We start from the raw sequence: 19,317 nt of genomic DNA on the forward strand, positions 1-19,317 counted from the left end.
GGCGGTCAGACTCTGCCGGAACAAGGTGTTGACAGTTGCTCCAGCCCGGCTGTCTCCGGCCAGGCAGAGGAGGGCTCTTCAAGGCCGCCTCCGCGCGTCGTCACGTGACGGGAAGGGGGTGCGACCGGAGCCCGCTAGTAGGGGGCGGGTCCGGGGGCGGGTCCTCGAATGTGAAGGATCTCGGAGGCTCTGGATGCCCAAAGAGGTGGCGGCTCGGCCGATGACAGCATTAGGCCGCGACGCATTCCCGGCCGGGCGGTGGTGGTAGCGGCAGCCCGAACGGCTGCAGCGTTAGCTTTCGCCGGGGCGGTAGCCGCCGCCGGTAGCCCGCAGACGGAGGGAAAGTGGGGGCCCGCCCTGGCTGGTAGACCGCAGGGCCGGAGTTCCCGCCCTCCTAGCGGGCCGAACGGGCAGTGCCTCCGTGGCGGCCAGGCAGCGCTCTTGGTCTGGGCTCGCGCCCCAGCTGCCGCCGGCGACAGCGGCCGAGAGAAGTTGGGGTTCGACTGGACGCGTGCAGGGCCCCAGAGGAACCGGCCGCCTGCGCCCCGCCTCTCCGGGGGCTCCACACCGGTGAGTGTCGAGCTGGTCCCCGAGTTGGGGGGTGGCGGGTTCGCACCCCCACGGGCGACTGCACCCGCTGACTCCCACGTTCTGAGCTGGGGCGGGCGGGCACTCCGGGCCCCCGCGCCGGGGAGTTTTTCTTTGGCTCCTTTGTCCCCTTTTGAAGTGGGAAATTCCAAAAGCTGGCGGGGATGGAGTGTTTTGGGGCCCACGGTAAATGCGTCTGCAACCTTCCAAAGCCGCGGCAGGGGCAGGGGCCGGTACGAGCTTTTTGTTGGCTCTGAGTGTGTGCCTCCTCCCGAAGTTTGACTGGGCGGACGGCGGGGTCTCGCCGGAAGCCCCGGCGCCCTGGAGAGCTAGCGCTTTGTCACTTGGTGCCGTTAAGGCGAGGCTCCCGTTTTCCTGTGACAGCCCCAGAGGAGGCTGTGCCGCGCATCGCAGACCTCACCCGCCCTTGCAGAGCCGAGGGCCATGGTGGTGTTCTTCTAAACCTCAGTTCCTGTGGCTTTCTTGTAGCGTAGGAGGAAGGCGAAGCCTTTGCTCTACTTTTAAATGTAATGTTTGTTTCTCAGCCCCTTCTCAAGAATGGAATCAGGTTCCAAGGAGCTTCACAAAGAGCGTGCGTTTGGTTCATTGAGGCATCCGCTCAAGACCGGCCGATGCGAAGCAACAGTATATGCAGATTTTCCATTCACAAAAGTCATTTAACACCCTTCTTTATGAGAGACATGTGCAGTTGGGGAACATACTTAATTTCATTTTATCTAAATGCTGCCTGAAATAATAGGTAACTTGGGCTCCTACTTAAACAGATGGGGAAATTTACCCAACTGATGATATACGCATGTTTACTTTAAATAATTTAATGAAGTTTTTGCCTTTCTGATGCTGGAAGACGTAAATGACTTATAAGTAGTATTAGAATGCACTGTGTATGGTAGGGTTATTCGTTTTTAATTAACTTCCCCTGAAAGTTAACCTCAAATTAGTGCTACTTTAGGTCTTTTCAAATAATCATTTAAAAGGCGTTTTTTTGTTTTTTTTTTCTAGTCCCTCCCTTAGGATTCCAAGGATTGTGGAGGAACATGGGTGGAATGCTTGTTAGGTTTCCTCCTTCCATCCCATCAAGTGTCATCTAAACTTGATCGTGGTGAGAGACTAGGATCAATTCCTGTGCTTGCTAGATAGAACCTGTTTTGCAGTGAAATTATTAAGATCATGCTAGTTTTATGAAACAGGTTGGGGAAGGAAGAGGAAAGGCATGCAATTTGTCCTCTATTAAAAGTACAGAGAATTTCAAATATTTGTTACCCCTTTTTTGATAGTAACTATGTATAGAATGACTACAATATGCCTGTTTAAAGTAATGGGAAAGGGAATAGATGAAACATAAGAACTACCTTTTAGGTCTTTAATTATGGAGCTTAAGTTGTTGTGGTCAAATTCCATCTGAACCATTTGAGCTACAATACATTGTACACAGGTGCTTAGAAGTGCCTGTTTAATTAAAAATGGTCATGGTTTATTTCTCTTTCATTGAATCATAATATTTGTTGTAGCTGTGATCTATGAAAAGGTGCTGCTACATTTTTTTTCAGTTAGAATATTATTACATTTTAGAGGCAATCAAATATGTTTCTTACAAAACATTTATGGCACCTATAAATTTGGCAATATCTAGTTTTTAGGTTTCTTTTGAATTGAAAAGCCTTAAAATATACTTTGGAGTAAGTACACATACTATTTGTAATGAAATTATGTTTTAGTTTTGATAAGAAAAAGTGGTAAAATTAACAAAATTTGCATTATAAAAAGATATTTCTTTTTAAAGGACTAATTGCATAATTTAACTACTGAGAGCCCTTAGTACATTTAAACTTGGTTTATAAATAATCCTCCAAGAGCATGTTACTTGAATTGAAGCATGAATGACAAAATAAAGAATTGATACTTAGATGTAGTTTTCTAATATTATTTTGGAAAATCCTTATCCTAATAATACTTGAAGTTATATATTTTAATATCTATGTTATCCAAAGCTGAACACATTTATAGCGATTTTGGAGCATTGGGTGATTTAAAAGTAGAAGACATAGGTGCTATCTTATTCTTATGAACATGACCTACAAATAATACATAAATGCAACTTGAATTAAAAAGCCTGTACATACTTCATTAATGAAGGTGCCTGCGTGCAAGGAGATTGAAGTATAGTTTCCTTGTGGTTGGGACACAGGAAGAGGTGTCTGGACTAACGTGTGAAGACTTCATGTCAATATTTCCTTTCAGGAAATCCCTGAAAGATTTTAGATCTTCCTTCCACCTTGGTCCCCACCCTCTCATATATCCTCTCAAAGGCATGAAGTTGAAGGTCTCATCTGGAACACATGATAGAAGGGATTTTTTTCCTCCCTGAAAAATGTTACCAAGTTTGCAAGGAGAGAGCTTTCTTCAGAGACCTTGTAGGAAAGGAGTTCTTGTTCTGAAACATCAAATTCTTCTACCCTATGTTATTCTTACTTTTATTAAAATTGGAAGCAATGTAAGCTCTCCATGATAGCAAGGACCATTGACTTTCCAAATGCTTAATAGTCATCGAATGAAAAAATGTAGTTCCCGATGTACGACTGGAGAACAAAGAGGAGTATGTGATAATGTAGTTCAAATTAGATACAAGCAGTGAGGTGACAAAGAAATGATGTTGGCTTGGCAGGAGGGAAGCAGGTCATTTAATCTGGGGAACTTTCTTGGAGGAGGTGATTTTTTTTTTTTTTTTTTTTTTTTTGCGGTACGCGGGCCTCTCACTGCTGCGGCCTCTCCCGTTGCGGAGCACAGGCTCCGGACGCGCAGGCTCAGCGGCCATGGCTCACGGGCCCAGCCGCTCTGCGGCACGTGGGATCTTCCCGGACCGGGGCACGAACCCGCGTCCCCTGCATCGGCAGGCGGACTCTCAACCACTGCGCCACCAGGGAAGCCTGTGATTCTTCATTTAAGTCTTCTGAAAGCTGTATATCTGATGATAAGCAGGTGTTCTAAGAGGGATAGACAGCATGAACCAAAGCATTTAAATTGGACTGGGTAGTCATGTCAGATTAAGCACAGTGAGTCTTTTTTGGTAACATTATGAAGAATTTTTCTTCTTCCCTCATAACTGTTACCTCTCCCAGATAAAAAGATTGGCACACTTTATAAGAGCTAAAATTTAGAGTACTTGAGTTTTGGAAGAGACAATGGTACAGTGAAAGCAAGAGCATTGATCTGGGGGTTAGAAAATTTGAATTGGATTTCTGATTGCATTTTATACAAGCAGGTATCCTTAGGCAAATCACTGGGCCCTAGTTTTCTCATTTGTAAAAGGAGGATAATAATCCTTATCCCACAAGGTTGTTGGAGGAATGAGATTACATAATGTATATGAAAGTGCATATTTCAATATTAACACATAGGAGAAATCAACAAACAAATTATTTAAAAACATTTCTTTGTCTTTACATCTTTAAAAAATATTTTGGTGTATTTATCACGAACTCTAATATCTACTTGACCTTTGCATTGATCTATGGTGTTAACCTTTAAATTTATCAGTATCAAAATTCTAGATGCTTAGTTTTCTTTCAATTAGGCATAATGCTTTCTGATATAAATGAGGCTTAATTGTGTTACTTCTTAATGTTATAAACCGCAAGGAATGCTAGATACCTCGAACTTGTAAAGCTTTAAGGGATATGTGTTACTGAAAAATCTGAGCCTTTAGGCTTTGTTCTCTACAGAATTTGCTTTTGAAGAAATTGCCCTTGCCTATCATGCAATCTGTGCATTCATTCTTGTGATAAAACAGAGCATTTTCCTGCTATTAAGGAAAAAAGTTACCAAAAATATCCTTTATATGTTTTTAGTGGTCTGAGTGACTGTAAACCATGAGGGATCTCTATCTGCTGTGCTTTACGTTAGAATTCAATATTTTGTGAGCAGGCTAATAGACTTCTGCATCAACCTATCTAAACTTTTTGCTCCAGTAGCTGTTTGTTCTTTTATGAATCTCAAAATTTCGTTATACTTTGTGAACTCTTTGCAGTGTTTAAATCCATGGAGCAGGCTGTCCTTTGTGTAATATTTGGAAGGGAATTGTACTATAAAAAGACTAAAAAAGAGTCTTGAATCTTCAAACGATAAGTTAGTTACCCGCCACCTTCCATATTCACAAAGGCCTGAAAAAAAAAAAGAGGAAATGTTTTTTGAGCTTCAAGACTCTTTTCAGATAAAAAGGAGAAACTGTTTGATTCAGGGTTGTTAAAAACATGATAGATTCAGAGGGAGATTGATAGCTCCCGAAGGTGTCTTAGTAGGAGTGGTTGGTCATAATAATAATAATAGCTTATACGTGTTGACTGCTAACTATGTATCAGGTACTTGACATATGTACTTGACAGTGACCCCCCCCCCCAAATCAGACTATTTTCTTGTCCTGTTTTAAACCTCAAGCACTGGGAGATTAAGTAGTAGGCCGCAGAGCCAGGATTTGAACTAAACCTGAGTCACAGGGAGGCTAAGCAGCAGGTGGTGGAGCTTACCAAAAGGATTTGAATTTGAGGTCTAACCTGACCTTTGACATCAGAACCTGTCCTTTTAACTGTCACATTATAATGCCTTGTATAGTTTATTTGCAGTTGCCCCTTGTGACAGGTCTTGACCTTTATGATCTTTCTCAGTCTATTTTGACTTTATGATTTGATGAAAATACAGTTTGTAATAAGATGGCCTCAGTTTTTTTCATTTCATGTGTTTTGACTGACATCCTATGTTTTACTTGGAGTAAAGCAAATAATTATTTATTGTTCATTCAGTTGCCATTTTCTCACTAGGAAATTCCAGACTAAACTGGAACTATAAGGACATAGTACAGTAGATACAGTATTTTAAGGTGACTTGTTACAATTTTTAAAATTCATGCTTTTTTTTAAAAGAGTAAAACTGATGCACAGAATTGGTATGGATGATTTTTATGAGTGATATTTGAGGGACACAAATCTGTATAATTAAAATCCATCCTTTTCAAATGTCCACCATTAAAGTAACTAGTTTTTCGGCTGCCGGATGCCACTATTAGCAGGAGTAGTTTATCAGATTACCTAGCTTCTTACAAAGAAGGCTCAGGCCCCTGTGAAAATTACGAAGTCTGTTTAAGTACTTTTTTTTTTCCAAAATTAAAAAAATTTTTAATTAATTTAATTTGGCTGCGTCGGGTCTTCGTTGCGACGCACGGGCTTCTCTCTAGTTGTGGCACGCAGTCTCCAGAGTGCACCGGCTCAGTAGTTGCAGCGCAGGGGCTTAGCTGCCCCGAGACGTGTGGGATTTTAGTTCCCCGACCAGGGATCGAACCTGCGTCCCCTGCATTGGAAGGGAGATTCTTAACCACTGGACCACCAGGGAAGTCCTGTGTACGTGCTTTTTAATGGGGTTGGAGTATGGTAGATCTGGGGAGACAGCGGTTCAGTCTAAGTAACACTGTTATTGGGTAAGAATACTGAGGTGGGAGTCCTTGGACATGAAGGCACAGGCACGGTGTTCAAGTAGAGAGTAGGGTGAGGGACTTCTGAAGACAAGTGTTGCTTACTGTATAAGTTTGCCTGTTGTTTTGCCTATAATAACATTCAAGATCAGCGATCCAGAGGTAAAGAAAAACAGTGCTGTGTATCATAGTGGGGAGTTTGTAATAGTTCCCTAGGCTCTTTCGCAATATGTGGATGCTTTATAAATAGTCCCTGATGATCAGGGAAGGACTCCCTTACTACCTATTATTTTAGAAATCTAGGCAGGCAGACTAGCACAGGCTCTGGGGCCAGGCTGCTTACGTTCAGAACCTGCACAGCCACTTAATTAGCTTATTGCCCTGTACGGGCCCTATGCTGACATGAGATGGCTTCAGGGGAAGAATATGGTGTATTTAGGCAAAGCAAGGCCCAGAGATGCACCCTGTGATTTTCCTGTTCTTATGTGGTATGAAAGAGATCTGGAAGTTCTCACATCATCCTAGAGAAGGAAATAGAAGTTAACAGAGTGAGAGCTAGCAAGCCTGTCATGAGGGTGCTGTTGTGAGGGGAAGAACCAGGTTATAGACGTTGTGGAGAGGGCGGCTGTGGCAGATTCAGCTCAATGCCCACCAGAATTTGTTCACTCTCTTGCCTTAGTTCAGTTAACACTGGGAGGTGGTTGCCCAGACAGGAACACGTTTCTCAGTCATTCTCTCCTCTATCCCCATCCTCCTTCCCTGCATCTACGTGGGACCAGAAGATGGCTTTTCACCAGGGGAATGTGAATGCAAGTGATGCACTGTCCCTTCTGAACTGAGGTGGGAGAAAAGCAGCTGTGTTTCTCCACCTTCTCTTTTCCAATCCAAGGGCCAAATGCAGAGGCTGGGCCTCTTCAGGTGTGATAATAAGATTGGGAAGATCTCAAGTCCCTCAGATTACCATGTGGAAGAAAGCTGTGCACCCAACAGGAGCACTCACGACAGACTGTATAATTTTGAGGAAACATTTTAGTTGTGTGACGTTACTGATGGCCCTAAGAATATCCATACCAACAGGAGCTGAGGGGCCAGGTTAGGAGGTCACTGGATGCTGCTGCAGCGTCCTCCTCAGTATGTGCCATCACGACTCTATCAAACCTCAGAGGCCCGTGAGGACCCAGAGGCCAGTCCATGGGTCCACATTCAGACCATCCGTAACATTCCCTGTGCCCGTGAAAGCTTTCCTCTACATCCAGATACCACGATAAGAATAAGGAACAGAGAAAGTATAAACGTTTTTCTGTAAAAGTCTGAAGAGTTCCCGTAAAGCAGGGTTTCTCCAACTTGACTTTATTGACATTTTGGCCTGGATAACTCTTTGTTGTGGTGAGGGTTGTCCCATGTATTGTAGACTGTAGAGCAGCATCCCTGTCCGCTACCTGTTAGATGGCAGTAGCACCTCCACTAAAGTACAACCAAATATGTCCCTTGGGGGGCCAGTCACCCCCAGCAGAGAACCGCTGCCTTAAAAACGGAGTTAACCTGAAAGAAATTATTTTAAACTGCAAGAAACTTACATTTAATTAATGGACTTTTTCTCCCTTTAGGAGATGGGTGGAGTTCATGGGGGAGGTTGGCTTACGAATGTGCAACGACGGGAGCTACGCTGCTTTTATGAAACATACTAGTTTCTATTGAGTGTCGATCTACACTTTGGCTAACTTAACAGTTTAGGCATTGTCTGGATTCCCTGCTAGACTGGTAGCTGTGCTTCTTCCCGCCCAGGTAAACACATTCCCCCACCCCCAACCGTCACATCCATATGTCCATCACTAAACGACAAAACCCAAGACACAGTTTCGAAACTGTGACTATGTAAATATCATGTAATCCTAGGCCAGGTAGAATGCGCAGATTATGATTTCTTTTCTACAGATCCTATGAAGCAGTCCTTGGGCCACTTGAAGAAAAATACCTTGATACCATCAAGGCCCAGTGTAGTTTATTTTATTTTATCACTTGCTCAGAATCTAGCCATTGAATTAAAAACGATGGACATGACTTCCTATTTTCTTGGTGTTTCGAATTGCCCCCTTTTCTCGTATTGGATGCCTGTATCATAGTCTCCACCAACTCTTCATTAGACTACCTGTTGTACTGTGTCCCCTATTTATCTGGTGTAATTGTAATTCTGCTTCACTTTGGACTAGTTGCCTTTTAGGTCTCTTGCTGAAACTTCCTTTCACTGTCCTCTTGAATTGGGTCCATTCTATTATAGATCTTCCTTTTTTACTAAATTTACTTGATCTTTTTTTTGGAGTAGAACTTCCAAAAAAAGTGTGTTTGAGAGGCAAGTTTTCTGAATTATTCTATGTATAAAAATATCTTCATTCTGTTCTCATATTTGACTGATAGTTTGGGCACAATGTTGTAGGTTGCAAATAATTTTCCTTTGGAACTCTGAAAGCATTGCTTGGTTGTCTTCCAGTGCTAGGGGTGCTGATTCGAAATCAGATGTCATCTAATTCACTACCCTTTTAAGGTGATTTGTTCTTTATTCTGTCTGAAAACTTTTAGGATCATCTCTGTTTTATCTTTCTGCTGCAAACTCATAATGAGCTGTACATGTTGTTTTGTTTTGTTTTGGTTATATTTGTTTTAGGCACTCAGTTGCCCTTATTATTTGAATCAGATTCTTCAGCTCTAAGAAATTCTCTCCTGTCTATGATATTTTCTTCCCTTCATTTTCTTGTTTGCTTGTTTGTTCTTCAGTAGGCAGATGTTTTCAGTCTTGGACTGGTCCTCATCTCATTTTTACTTTCATATTTTGTGATTCTCTTTGCTCTGTGTTCATGGGATTTTTTTTCCCCTAGTTTTTTGGCTGATTTGTTGAGGGGAGGGTAATCCATGAATTTTCTTGTTCTATTTTTCTGCCATTCTTTTCTTGTTTTATGTTGTAGTACTCTCTTTAGTCTCAGAAAATGCAAAGTAGATTTTTAAAAGACATTTCATGTTTCCTCAATTATTTCCTTTTCCCCTCTGGCCAGCTTTTATGTTTGTTTCTGTAATTTTTTTTTTTTTCCCATACTTAGTTTTCCTTATGTGCCTGGATTGGTTGTCTCTTCATGTTTCAGAAAGAAGGACTGGCTTCCTGGTCTGGATGTTCCCCTCCCACCCTGTTCCTTGGACTGTTTTCCCTATTAGGTGTTTTTTTTTGAGTAGGAATTCTGGGCACAGCACTTTAGGGCAGAACAGTATAGGGTGGGGCCTATATATTGACAAGCATTTTAGGGTAAGAGGGAGGGGAGCCAGCTTCCAGGCTGTGGGCCCTCTAAATGCCAGATAAGAAGGGTTTATTACTCTGTGCCAGCATCCCCTAGACAGTTATTCACTTTCTTTAGCGAAAAGCTGACTGTGCTTTTGCCAGGGAGTAAATGTCAGTTGTTTAGGTGCTGCTTGGAGATGGGGGATGGAAAATGTAGTCCCTTATACAGTCAGTCAGGTAATATATAATTCTTCTGTCTTTAGCCCCACTATTTATTCCCACCCTTTGCTAACCGTTTACTTCGCAATCATGCTTCTCTGGGGGTTCTGTCAGATGTATTGGTTCCCAACCTTTTGCATCACTCTTAAAGGGTATGATGAGGCTGTGGCTCTCTCTGCTTGTGATATCAATCAATTTCACATCTACTTTCATCTTTCAGAAATTTATGGACTTCTCTCTCTACTCTCTCTGTCCCCACTTTTTGTGTGTGTGTCTTATTTTTATTTATTTAATTTATTTATTTATTTATTTTTTGTGGTACACGGGCCTCTCACTGTTGTGGCCTCTCCCGTTGCGGAGCACAGGCTCTGGACGTGCAGGCTCAGCGGCCATGGCTCATGGGCCCAGCCTCTCCGCAGCATGTGGGATCTTCCCGGACCGGGGCACGAATCCGTGTCCCCTGCATCGGCAGGCGAACTCTCAACCACTGAGCCACCAGGGAAGCCCTGTTCTAAATTTTTTATACCTTATTCTCTTTTTTATTTCCCAGTCTCCTTTCCTGAATCTTTAGGAAAATTGATTGATTATAATTTATCCTGGGCAAATAAATTTAAATTTGTCTGTTTACGTCCCTCTCTTCCATGATATTGCTGCATTTCTCTGTTAATCTTGTTCAGGCCTTCTCTCATGAGACTTCGTATTTCTTTCTTCTACGGCTATGGTTTTGACTGCTGGAACGTGTGTCTTTTATGATTGGAGTTATAATTCTCTTGCAATCAGAAATTTATGTAATCCAGATTTTTAAAATGCTGACTACTTTGGAGTTGAGATCCTGTCAGAAGGGCTGTGATTTGGAAGGCTTAAACCCCTAGATTTGGCCTGATTATGTAAGATACTGTGGAACCTACATAGTACATGCTTATTTGAAATTTAAAGTAGCTTAGAAAAGAAACTGGCTGTTTTGTAGTTTCTTTATTTGCCCACTGTAGGGGAAGTCAAAGTTGTAAATATTCCCTAACGTTGATGTCTATTTACTGATTATTTTGTGAACTTTCTCTTATTCTGTGGAACTCCTGGTTTTATAATCCAGAGGTTTGATTAGATCATGGTTGTATGTCTTTTGCTTTACCTTTTTCACGTATTCTAAGCATTTTTCCTTTTAGATACCTGTCATAATTATTATCCTTTTTGTCTGCCTCATTACGGTATCCTTTATTGCTTCTCTTAGGTTTATAGTTTTGGTACTTTTTCTCACTTTTCCTGAATTTTAAAATAGAACCTTCAGCATTATATGGATAGTACTGTGACTGTTTTTCAGAGGTTTGATTACTTGGGAAATTATGGTTTTTATGTCTTTATTTTCCCAGGAATTTATGATTAGAGTGTAGGAATTTAAAAAAATAATACTCTGTCATTACTGAGGAAAAATTCCTCTGTGAAAACAGAGACTCATTTTAAGAGGTTGATTGCTTAACATATTTAGTGTTTTAACTAGCAAGGTCTTATTTGGTTATTTTGGGGTTTCTTAATTTACAGTAGTAGTAATTAGCCTCTTCAAACTTATAAGTTGAAATTAACCAGTGATAAATTTTGTGGCTATGAGACAAATAATGATTTTAATTAAATTCAGCAAATATATGCTTTTTTTTGGATTCTCCAAGAATTTTTTCATTGTCACCATATATGATCAGTTTTCTTTTAGGAACAGTCTTTGAATATGAGTTATTTCCATAGTTTCTCATTTTTGGTAGTCATTTTTTTTTTTTTTTTTTTTGCGGTACGCGGGCCTCTCACTGCCGTGGCCTCTCCCGTTGCGGAGCACAGGCTCCAGATGCGCAGGCCCAGCGGCCATGGCCCACGGGCCCAGCCGCTCCGCGGCACGCGGGATCCTCCCGCACCGGAGCACGAACCCGTGTCCCCTGCATCGGCAGGCAGACTCTCAACCACTGCGCCACCTGGGAAGCCCGGTAGTCATTTTTAATTGAAGTATTAAAAATTGTGTTGGTTCTCATAGATCCTTTTTGAATTGGCATGTGGAAGTGTAATTATGTGTCTTGGTTACTTACATGATAAATTAAAGATGATCAGTACTTTGGTTGTGGTAATTTATACCTTGGATTCAAAACCCAGAAGCATCTAGGCCAGAGTTAGGCACTCAGACACTCATTTTTCTTTCATGCCCAAGACAAAAAGCCAACCTCAGCTGTATCAAAATATGAAGAAATTGCTTTTGGGATTGAATAAGAAAATCGGTAATAAAATTCCTTGAGATTATCTTGAATTAACTTTAGATCTTGCATTTCAAGCTTTGATCCTTAATGAAGAACCATCACCTTAAGTATGGGCATGAATTTACTTGTAGGAAACTGGGGTAAGTCTCTTGGTTGATTATAACCAGTTACCGTAATTAATGAGAAACACATTCACTTTTTTCTAGTATCTTGATTTAAAACTAGGTTCATATTTTCCTTAGAAAAGAACCTTTTAAGAAAATAGTGAAAATTTACGCAGAATGAGGTAGTTTTAGCTGTAATTTAAAATAAGTTTAAAAACAAAGACTTAAAATCCAAGGGAGACATTTAATATATAGGACTAAGTTATTAATACTTGATTGACAGGGAAATATTTCCAAATACTGTCCTTAAGAGGCCTTGATATATTGCTGTCTTAGAAACCCTCTTTGAGACCCTATGTCACAGGCTTGTGCAACCTAGCATTACAAACACCAACTGATTTAGTAAACAGATGCACTGGGAAAATAAGAAGCCTGCCAGAAGTATTGTCTTTCCTGCTAAATAACTTTGTGACCTTGGCAAACCACTTAGTCTCTGTGGGTCTTAGTAAAATGGAGAGTTGGAACAGATAGCCTGTTAGGTTCTTTTGAGGATTCCTTGATGATGCTAGGGGGTAGAATTACAATCAGATGATATATTATGTAATATAGTCCTTATAATAGCTCTGAAATAGATGGTATTATTCCCATTTTACAGATAGAATTATTGATGTTGTACAGACTCCATGTTCAAGTAACATGCTCAGTCATGTAGGTACTAAGGGGCCAAGCAAGAAGTTGAACTTTGGCCTATGTCATCCTGTAGCCATGTTCTTTTTGGTATACAGTACTACCTTTCCAAGCCATGTTGTTAGAGTAGACCACCAGATTTTACTGTTAGAATTTGTTCCGTTTCTTAATCTGTACTTCATAGTAAATGTGCTTTTGCATTATATCATTTGTTATTCAGGGAAACCAGAAGTCAGGGATCAGGCCTCTCTGTGAGTTGTGCCCAAAGTAGAAATGTGTGACCAGCTTTTAAATAAGCATATTAAAACTTATATGTCTAAGAGATGATTGATGTGTTCAAAGTTATCTTGAATTTATTTCAGTAATGTCAGTTTTTCAGAAACACTCTTGAAACTATTTCGGCATTTCTTTGGTACCTTCAGCCTCATTCTTTTACCTATATTCTGTGGTGGCAAATAACATCTCTTGAGAATGGATTTGATATTTGGAAAAAGTGGGAAGTAATTCTGAACAGGGTCTCATACATAAAATTAGGGATCGAAATGAGAAATGTCATTTTTCGTTAAAAATAATCAGTGACTGGGGCTTCCCTGGTAGCGCAGGGGTTGAGAGTCTGCCTGCCGATGCAGGGGACATGGGTTCGTACCCCGGTCCGGGAAGATCCCACATGCCGTGGAGCGGCTGGGCCCGTGAGCCGTGGCCACTGAGCCTGCGCGTCCGGAGCCTGTGCTCCGCAACGGGAGAGGCCACAACAGTGAGAGGCCTGCGTACCGCAAAAAAAAAAAAAAAAATCAGTGACCAAAAGGATGAAACCTATTATTCTTGTGTCATTTATATGGTAGCTAAGAAAGTGATTAGAGGAGAGGCGTTTGAGAATTGTTTTGTATGATGGCAAGTTGAAATGGTCTCTAAAGATGACTACTCTGAATGGAGATAACCTTTATTTGGATGTAAATTCTTCTATATTAGTTGAAGTTACATCTTAAGATAGTTACACTTGTTCTCTGTTTGCGACTTAAGCCAGTGCTATGCTGATTTAGCATGTGCTTCAGAGAAAGAGTTGGTGAATGAATTATACATGGCAGATATTCTTTCCATTTAAAGGAGATCAGAGTCTATATAACAAAAAAAACAGAGAATCTATATAACATTTGTTTGCATAATAATTTAATTCTCAGTTATATTCATATTTATTATATAATTTGTGGTTATCTGTATTTAGGTTTAATTCCAGGCAGCTACCCCATCCCATTTCCCAGCATGCACTAAAACCACTTCTGTTGCTAAGCGTGAGTGTACTCTCTGATGCAGGTTTACACGTAAAATAACTTTTTTGCAAAAATTATACTAGGCTTCATTATAAACATATTTATATTACTGAATGGTTTTGTATATCAGTGTTGTACTCTACTGGTACAGATACTAAGCAATAATATACCTATATATCTTGTTGCAGAAGAACTTGTGATAGGAAGATTTCATTTTATTTTTTGAAGGCATTATTTTTCTTAATTTAAACTCCTAGATGGTAGAGTTTAAAGAAGCTTCCTCATTTGTGAGTATTAAAGGATACTAAAAAATGCCTCTAGTCCCTTTTTAATAATACTTTTCCTTTTGAGGTTTCAAAATAATTTAATGTTACAAGACCTTTAGTTCAACAGATATTTGAGGGTAAGTCACTATGCAGGGGCAGAAAATTTAGTGGGAACTAGATAGACAAGCGACTTCTTTGAGTTTGTGTGTGTGGGAAGGGTGGGGAACAGACAGTAAACTACTGATTGTACAGTTGTACACTGTGTAATCACCATTGTGGACAGTGCTAAGAGGAGGAAATAGAGGGTGATAGAAGATTTTGCTGACCTAGTGGGTGGAGAGGGGAGCCAAGGAAGGTGACTTAAGCTGAGGGAAAAAAGAAGAATATTCTGGCAGAACATCTTGTTTAAATATTCTGGAACAGCAAGGAACTTGGCTTTTGCTAGGAATTGATTGAAAGAGTCCCCTGTGACTGGAGTGTTAAAAAAAAAAAAAAAAAAAAGAGTGATAACAACGTGACGCAGTAGGCAAGGGCCAGGTCATGCGAGGCTTGATAGACCTTGTTAAGGATTTTGATTTTTGTCTTAAGGCGTCTTGGAAACCATTAGAATATTTTAAACAAAGGATCATGAAATGATCAAGTTTAGAATGATCACTCTGGGTGCTGTGTAAGAATGGTTTGGAGGGAACCAGGGTAGACACTGGGAGACTCATTAGGTCGTGTTGAAATTAAGGTACCTATGGCTTATCCAAGGGAGATTCCTGCAGGCCTGTGGGTCTCAAAGTGTGTCACCTGGGAACTTATTAGAAATGCAGATTCTTGGGTTCTACTGAGACCTATTAAATCAGAAGCTTTGGGGGTGGAGCTTAGAAATATCTTTTTGAACAAGCCTTCCAGGTGATTCTGATGCTTCCTAAAGTTTTTGAACCTCTGCTGCAGGTCATTAGATATGTGGTTTTGGTGTAGGAGAAAGTTCTAGGTTGGTGATATGAATAGGGAATAACTGCATGAAGATGGTAGTTGAAAAAGCTCTAATAGAATGAAACCTTGAGAGACTTTACTGCCCAAGCCCTGTACAGAGTGAGGCGAGCTAGTGAAAGACTCAGAAAAGGATTGGTTAGAGGAACTAGAAAATCAGGAGCGTCTTTGCATAATAGCATGGGCGAAGGAAGCATTAAACTTGGCAGTGAAGGGTCTTTGTGTGAATAACTGTAGTGGGAATACAGAGGTAGGCACCAGATTTCAACGGGTTGAGAAGGAACTGGAGAGAGGAGTGAAGAAAATACAATTTACTCATTTAAGACATCCCTTACTCTTTGGACAGATATTTAAAATTCCAAAATATGGGAGAAGTAAACTAAATAACCTTGATGGGCAGCTAACCAGCATAAGATTCTATTGAGAACTGTATGGTAAACTCATTGTTTGGACCTATTGATTTTGAAACTCATAATCTACATAGAGGACTGAGCTCAAGTTTATCATTGTCTTTACCACTTTGCAAGGAATGCTGTAGTATAATAATAAACTTATGGGAGGGATGGTTAGCCTACCAAGAATGCTGGGTTTTTGTTTTTGTTTTTTAACATGATTGAAACCACTTTAGCAGTATGCATTTATATGAAAGTAATTTTTAAATTATACATACTCTTTTTCATTACAAAAGTATTAATTCATTTTCTATTACTATTATGTATTTAAAGGAAGACTTTTTTAAATTAAAAATTAAAAAAAAATTAGGGCTTCCCTGGTGGCGCAGTGGTTGAGAGTCTGCCTGTCGATGCAGGGGACGCGGGTTCGTGCCCCGGTCCGGGAAGATCCCACATGCCGTGGAGCGGCTGGACCCGTGAACCATGGCCGTTGAGCCTGCGCGTCCAGAGCCTGTGCTCTGCAACGGGAGAGGCCACAACAGTGAGAGGCCTGCATACCGAAAAAGAAAAAAAATTGAAGTGTAGTTGATTTACAATGTTTTGTTAATTTCAGGTGTATAAAGGAAAATTCTTTAAATGCATTTTATAATTCAAATTCCAACTTTTAATTTCTTTAATTACCGCAACTTGTTAGAATTATTTTAACATGTTAATGTTATGCTATTCTTAAGGAAGACCACATTTAATGTGAAGCCAAATTAAGATAATTTCAAGGTCAACCCCAATTACAAAGTAATGTCTTTCAAATTGTGTGTGTGTGTGTGTGTGTGTGTGCTCGCACACACGCACAAGGGAGGGGAGGGGGAGACAAGCCATTTTGAGATGCATTTTCTCAGTGAAAAATTTTTGTTTAAATTTTTTAAAAAGCAAAAACATGATTATTCCATCAACATATGCTGTCTGTAAAGTTCAACAGTACAGAAGCTGATAAAGTTAGTTTCTGCTGCCACTAGACCCCGCTTTATGTCCCAGATAGTCCACATATTACCAATGTGGTGTTCTTCCAGACTTTCTTCCCTTTCTTCCTCCCTCCGCCCACCCTCTCTCCCTTTCTCTCTCTCTCTCTGTGTATATATATATATATGTGTGTGTGTGTGTGTGTGTGTGTGTGTATATATATATATATATATATATATATATATGTAAGTGTATGTATAACTTTTTGAAAAATTGAACTGGGATTATAATGTAATGCTGTTTTGCATTTTTTTTGCCAGTCAATATATATTACTTCTAAAAGGCTGAATCCTAGTAATTCCTCCCATTGAATTCATATTTTGTTCTTTGAACATTGAACTGAGACTTAAAGAGACTTGGGTTCTGGTCTCTTTTTGCTCCATGATCTTGGGCAAGTCACTTAATCCCTCTGTGTTTAGTTTCTTCATCTGTAAAATTTAGAGATAGTGAGTTATGGATTTGAAGGTTTCTAATAGCTCTAAAGTTTATTTAGGAATGCTAGGATTTCAAAGGGCAGACATTTCCTGGAATTTTATATAGAAAGTGATTATCTTAACCCACCTGTGAATACTTAAAGGGTTAAGTTCTTGCCCAATTAAAAACACAATAGGTGGGGGGGGAAAGCATGTTAGAAACAAGATTCAGAAAGATGATTTCCTGTCATTTACTTGTGTCCTTAGTAGGCATACCTGCTGCTTTTAGGATAAGCACCGACCCCTAAAAAAAAAAAAAAGAAGAGCTTTCTTAGAGAGCTGATTAAATTTTTGACTGCAAATTCACACCACTTTTTTTTGCAGGGTGTGGGATGTTGGTGGGTCTGTTGGGTCTTTGTTTGGTTTTGCCCATCGATTGTTCATGGGAGATAAGACAACTGGGACTGCTCAGCATTCTTTAAGGAACTGTGTCATCTTCTCACATAAGTGGCTTAGAAAAGCCAGGGCACTAGGGATAGGAGCCATTGGTATGAGGCCAGGAGCTGTGCTTTCTGTTCTTTAGCTTTCTACTTTGCAATTATTTGCTAAGTAAAATTTTCACAAAAAACTTGAGAAGGCAAAGCAGTCTTAGTCTGAAGAATCTCTGAGTGAAGGTGTTCGGCTTTTGAATTAGCATTGCTCTGTTCTTATTATTAATATTATGTTGATTAAAAGATGGTTTTTATTTCCCTGCTTTCAATGTCTCAGGTTGCTGATTTTATTTCCTTTTCATTATTTTTTTAAATTGTTTTCATCTTTTTTAATCCATGGTGTTCTTTGTCCATTAAACTTTTAGGGCCTCTCTTCTTATTCCTAATCTTCAGCTTGTATTTTTCTAATATTTTCTTGTCACCTTTATAGATTTTGAACTTCTCTGCCCTTTTCATTTGATTTTTGTGCTTAAACTCTTTTAAAAAATTTAGCTATATTTTTCCAAATAGGATTTTATTAAGGTAGAGACACAAATAAGTATAAAGAAGAATAATTGAGAAAAACGAATGACTCCAACAGTGGCTTGCCCAGGGAGAGCTTTAGTTTATTTTTATTGATACATGTATTCTTTTTTCTATATACCTGGCTGCTGGGTGGTATGGTTCTAATGTGGATAGCCCCAAATATACTTCACACTCTAAGCAAGAGATTCAGGATAACTTTTTTCCCCTCCACTTATCCAATAGTAGCTCTTAGGGCTTCTCATAAGAGACTTTCTTATTCCTTTAAATTTTGAACCACTTCCTCGTAGCTTTAATCTGAGTAATGCAGATGCACCATGGGCAGATTTCCCACCTCTAAGTAAAATAAGTTTATTTACAGTGATAAAGCCTTTGAACTATACTTAAAAGGACTGCTCTCACGTTTCCTGTCATACCTTTAATTATGTTGAAGGTGTTTGATTTTAAAAGTTTCACATGAAATTGAGCTATTTGTGGTGAGGTGGATGGACCTACAGTCTGTCAGACAAAGTGAAGTAAGTCAGAAAGAGAAAAACAAATACCGTATGCTAACACATATATATGGAATCTAAAAAAGAAATGGTTCTGAAGAACCTAGGGGCAGGACAGGAATAAAGATGCCGATGTAGAGAATGGACTTGAGGACACGGGGCTGGGAAGGGTAAGCTGGGACGAAGTGAGAGAGTGGCATGGACCTATATACACTACCAAACGTAAACTAGATGGCTAGTGGGAAGCAGCCACATAGCACAGGGAGATCAGCTCAGTGCTTTGTGATGACCTAGAAGGGTGGGATAGGGAGGGTGGGAGGGAGATGCAAGAGGGAGGGGATATGGGGATATATGTATACATATAGCTGATTCACTTTGTTATACAGCAGAAACTAACACAACATTGTAAAGCAATTACACTCTAAGATGTTAAAAAAAAATAAAAAGCTTCACAATCCTCATTTTAAAAACAATAAACAATCTTTAACAGTGTCAGCCTCCCAGAATCTGCTTTTCAATAATAAACACAAACAAAAAAAACTAAAAATAGAATGACCATATGGTCCAGCAATCCCACTACTGGGCATATACCCCCCCCACAAAAAAATAAATAAATAAATAAATAAACACAAACAAAAAACAGTGTGGATTTTAATTATATTTTATTGTTAATCTTATTATTAAAAACTTTGTTTTCTAATTTATATTTCTTAAAATAGGAACCTCCTTTTTTAGTGTACATATAGGAAATGCTTTGAAAAGTATTTTATAGTATAAAATACTATTATCATAAAAAGTAACTTTTAAGGAAAAAAGCATTTGTGATTCTGAATGATATAACATACCAATAATTTTTTTATGTCTTCATAGATACTTCAGCTATTACTTTGATGTATAACATAT

The 19,317-nt window shown here is 39.8% G+C and overlaps 1 protein-coding gene across 1 annotated transcript in view; it reads left to right on the forward strand.

Moving 5' to 3' along the window:
- The first annotated feature begins 236 nt into the window (after positions 1-236).
- OSBPL8 (oxysterol binding protein like 8) overlaps positions 237-19,317 on the forward strand; it is a 163,496-nt gene continuing 144,415 nt past the window's right edge. Inside the window, exon 1 of the mRNA XM_081249780.1 lies at positions 237-570. The gene's annotated coding sequence lies outside the window, so the exon portion shown is untranslated. The remainder of the gene's footprint in view (positions 571-19,317) is intronic.

Source organism: Mesoplodon bidens (genome assembly GCF_964165515.1).
Source record: "Mesoplodon bidens genome assembly, chromosome: 11".
NCBI classification, from domain to species: domain Eukaryota; kingdom Metazoa; phylum Chordata; class Mammalia; order Artiodactyla; family Ziphiidae; genus Mesoplodon; species Mesoplodon bidens.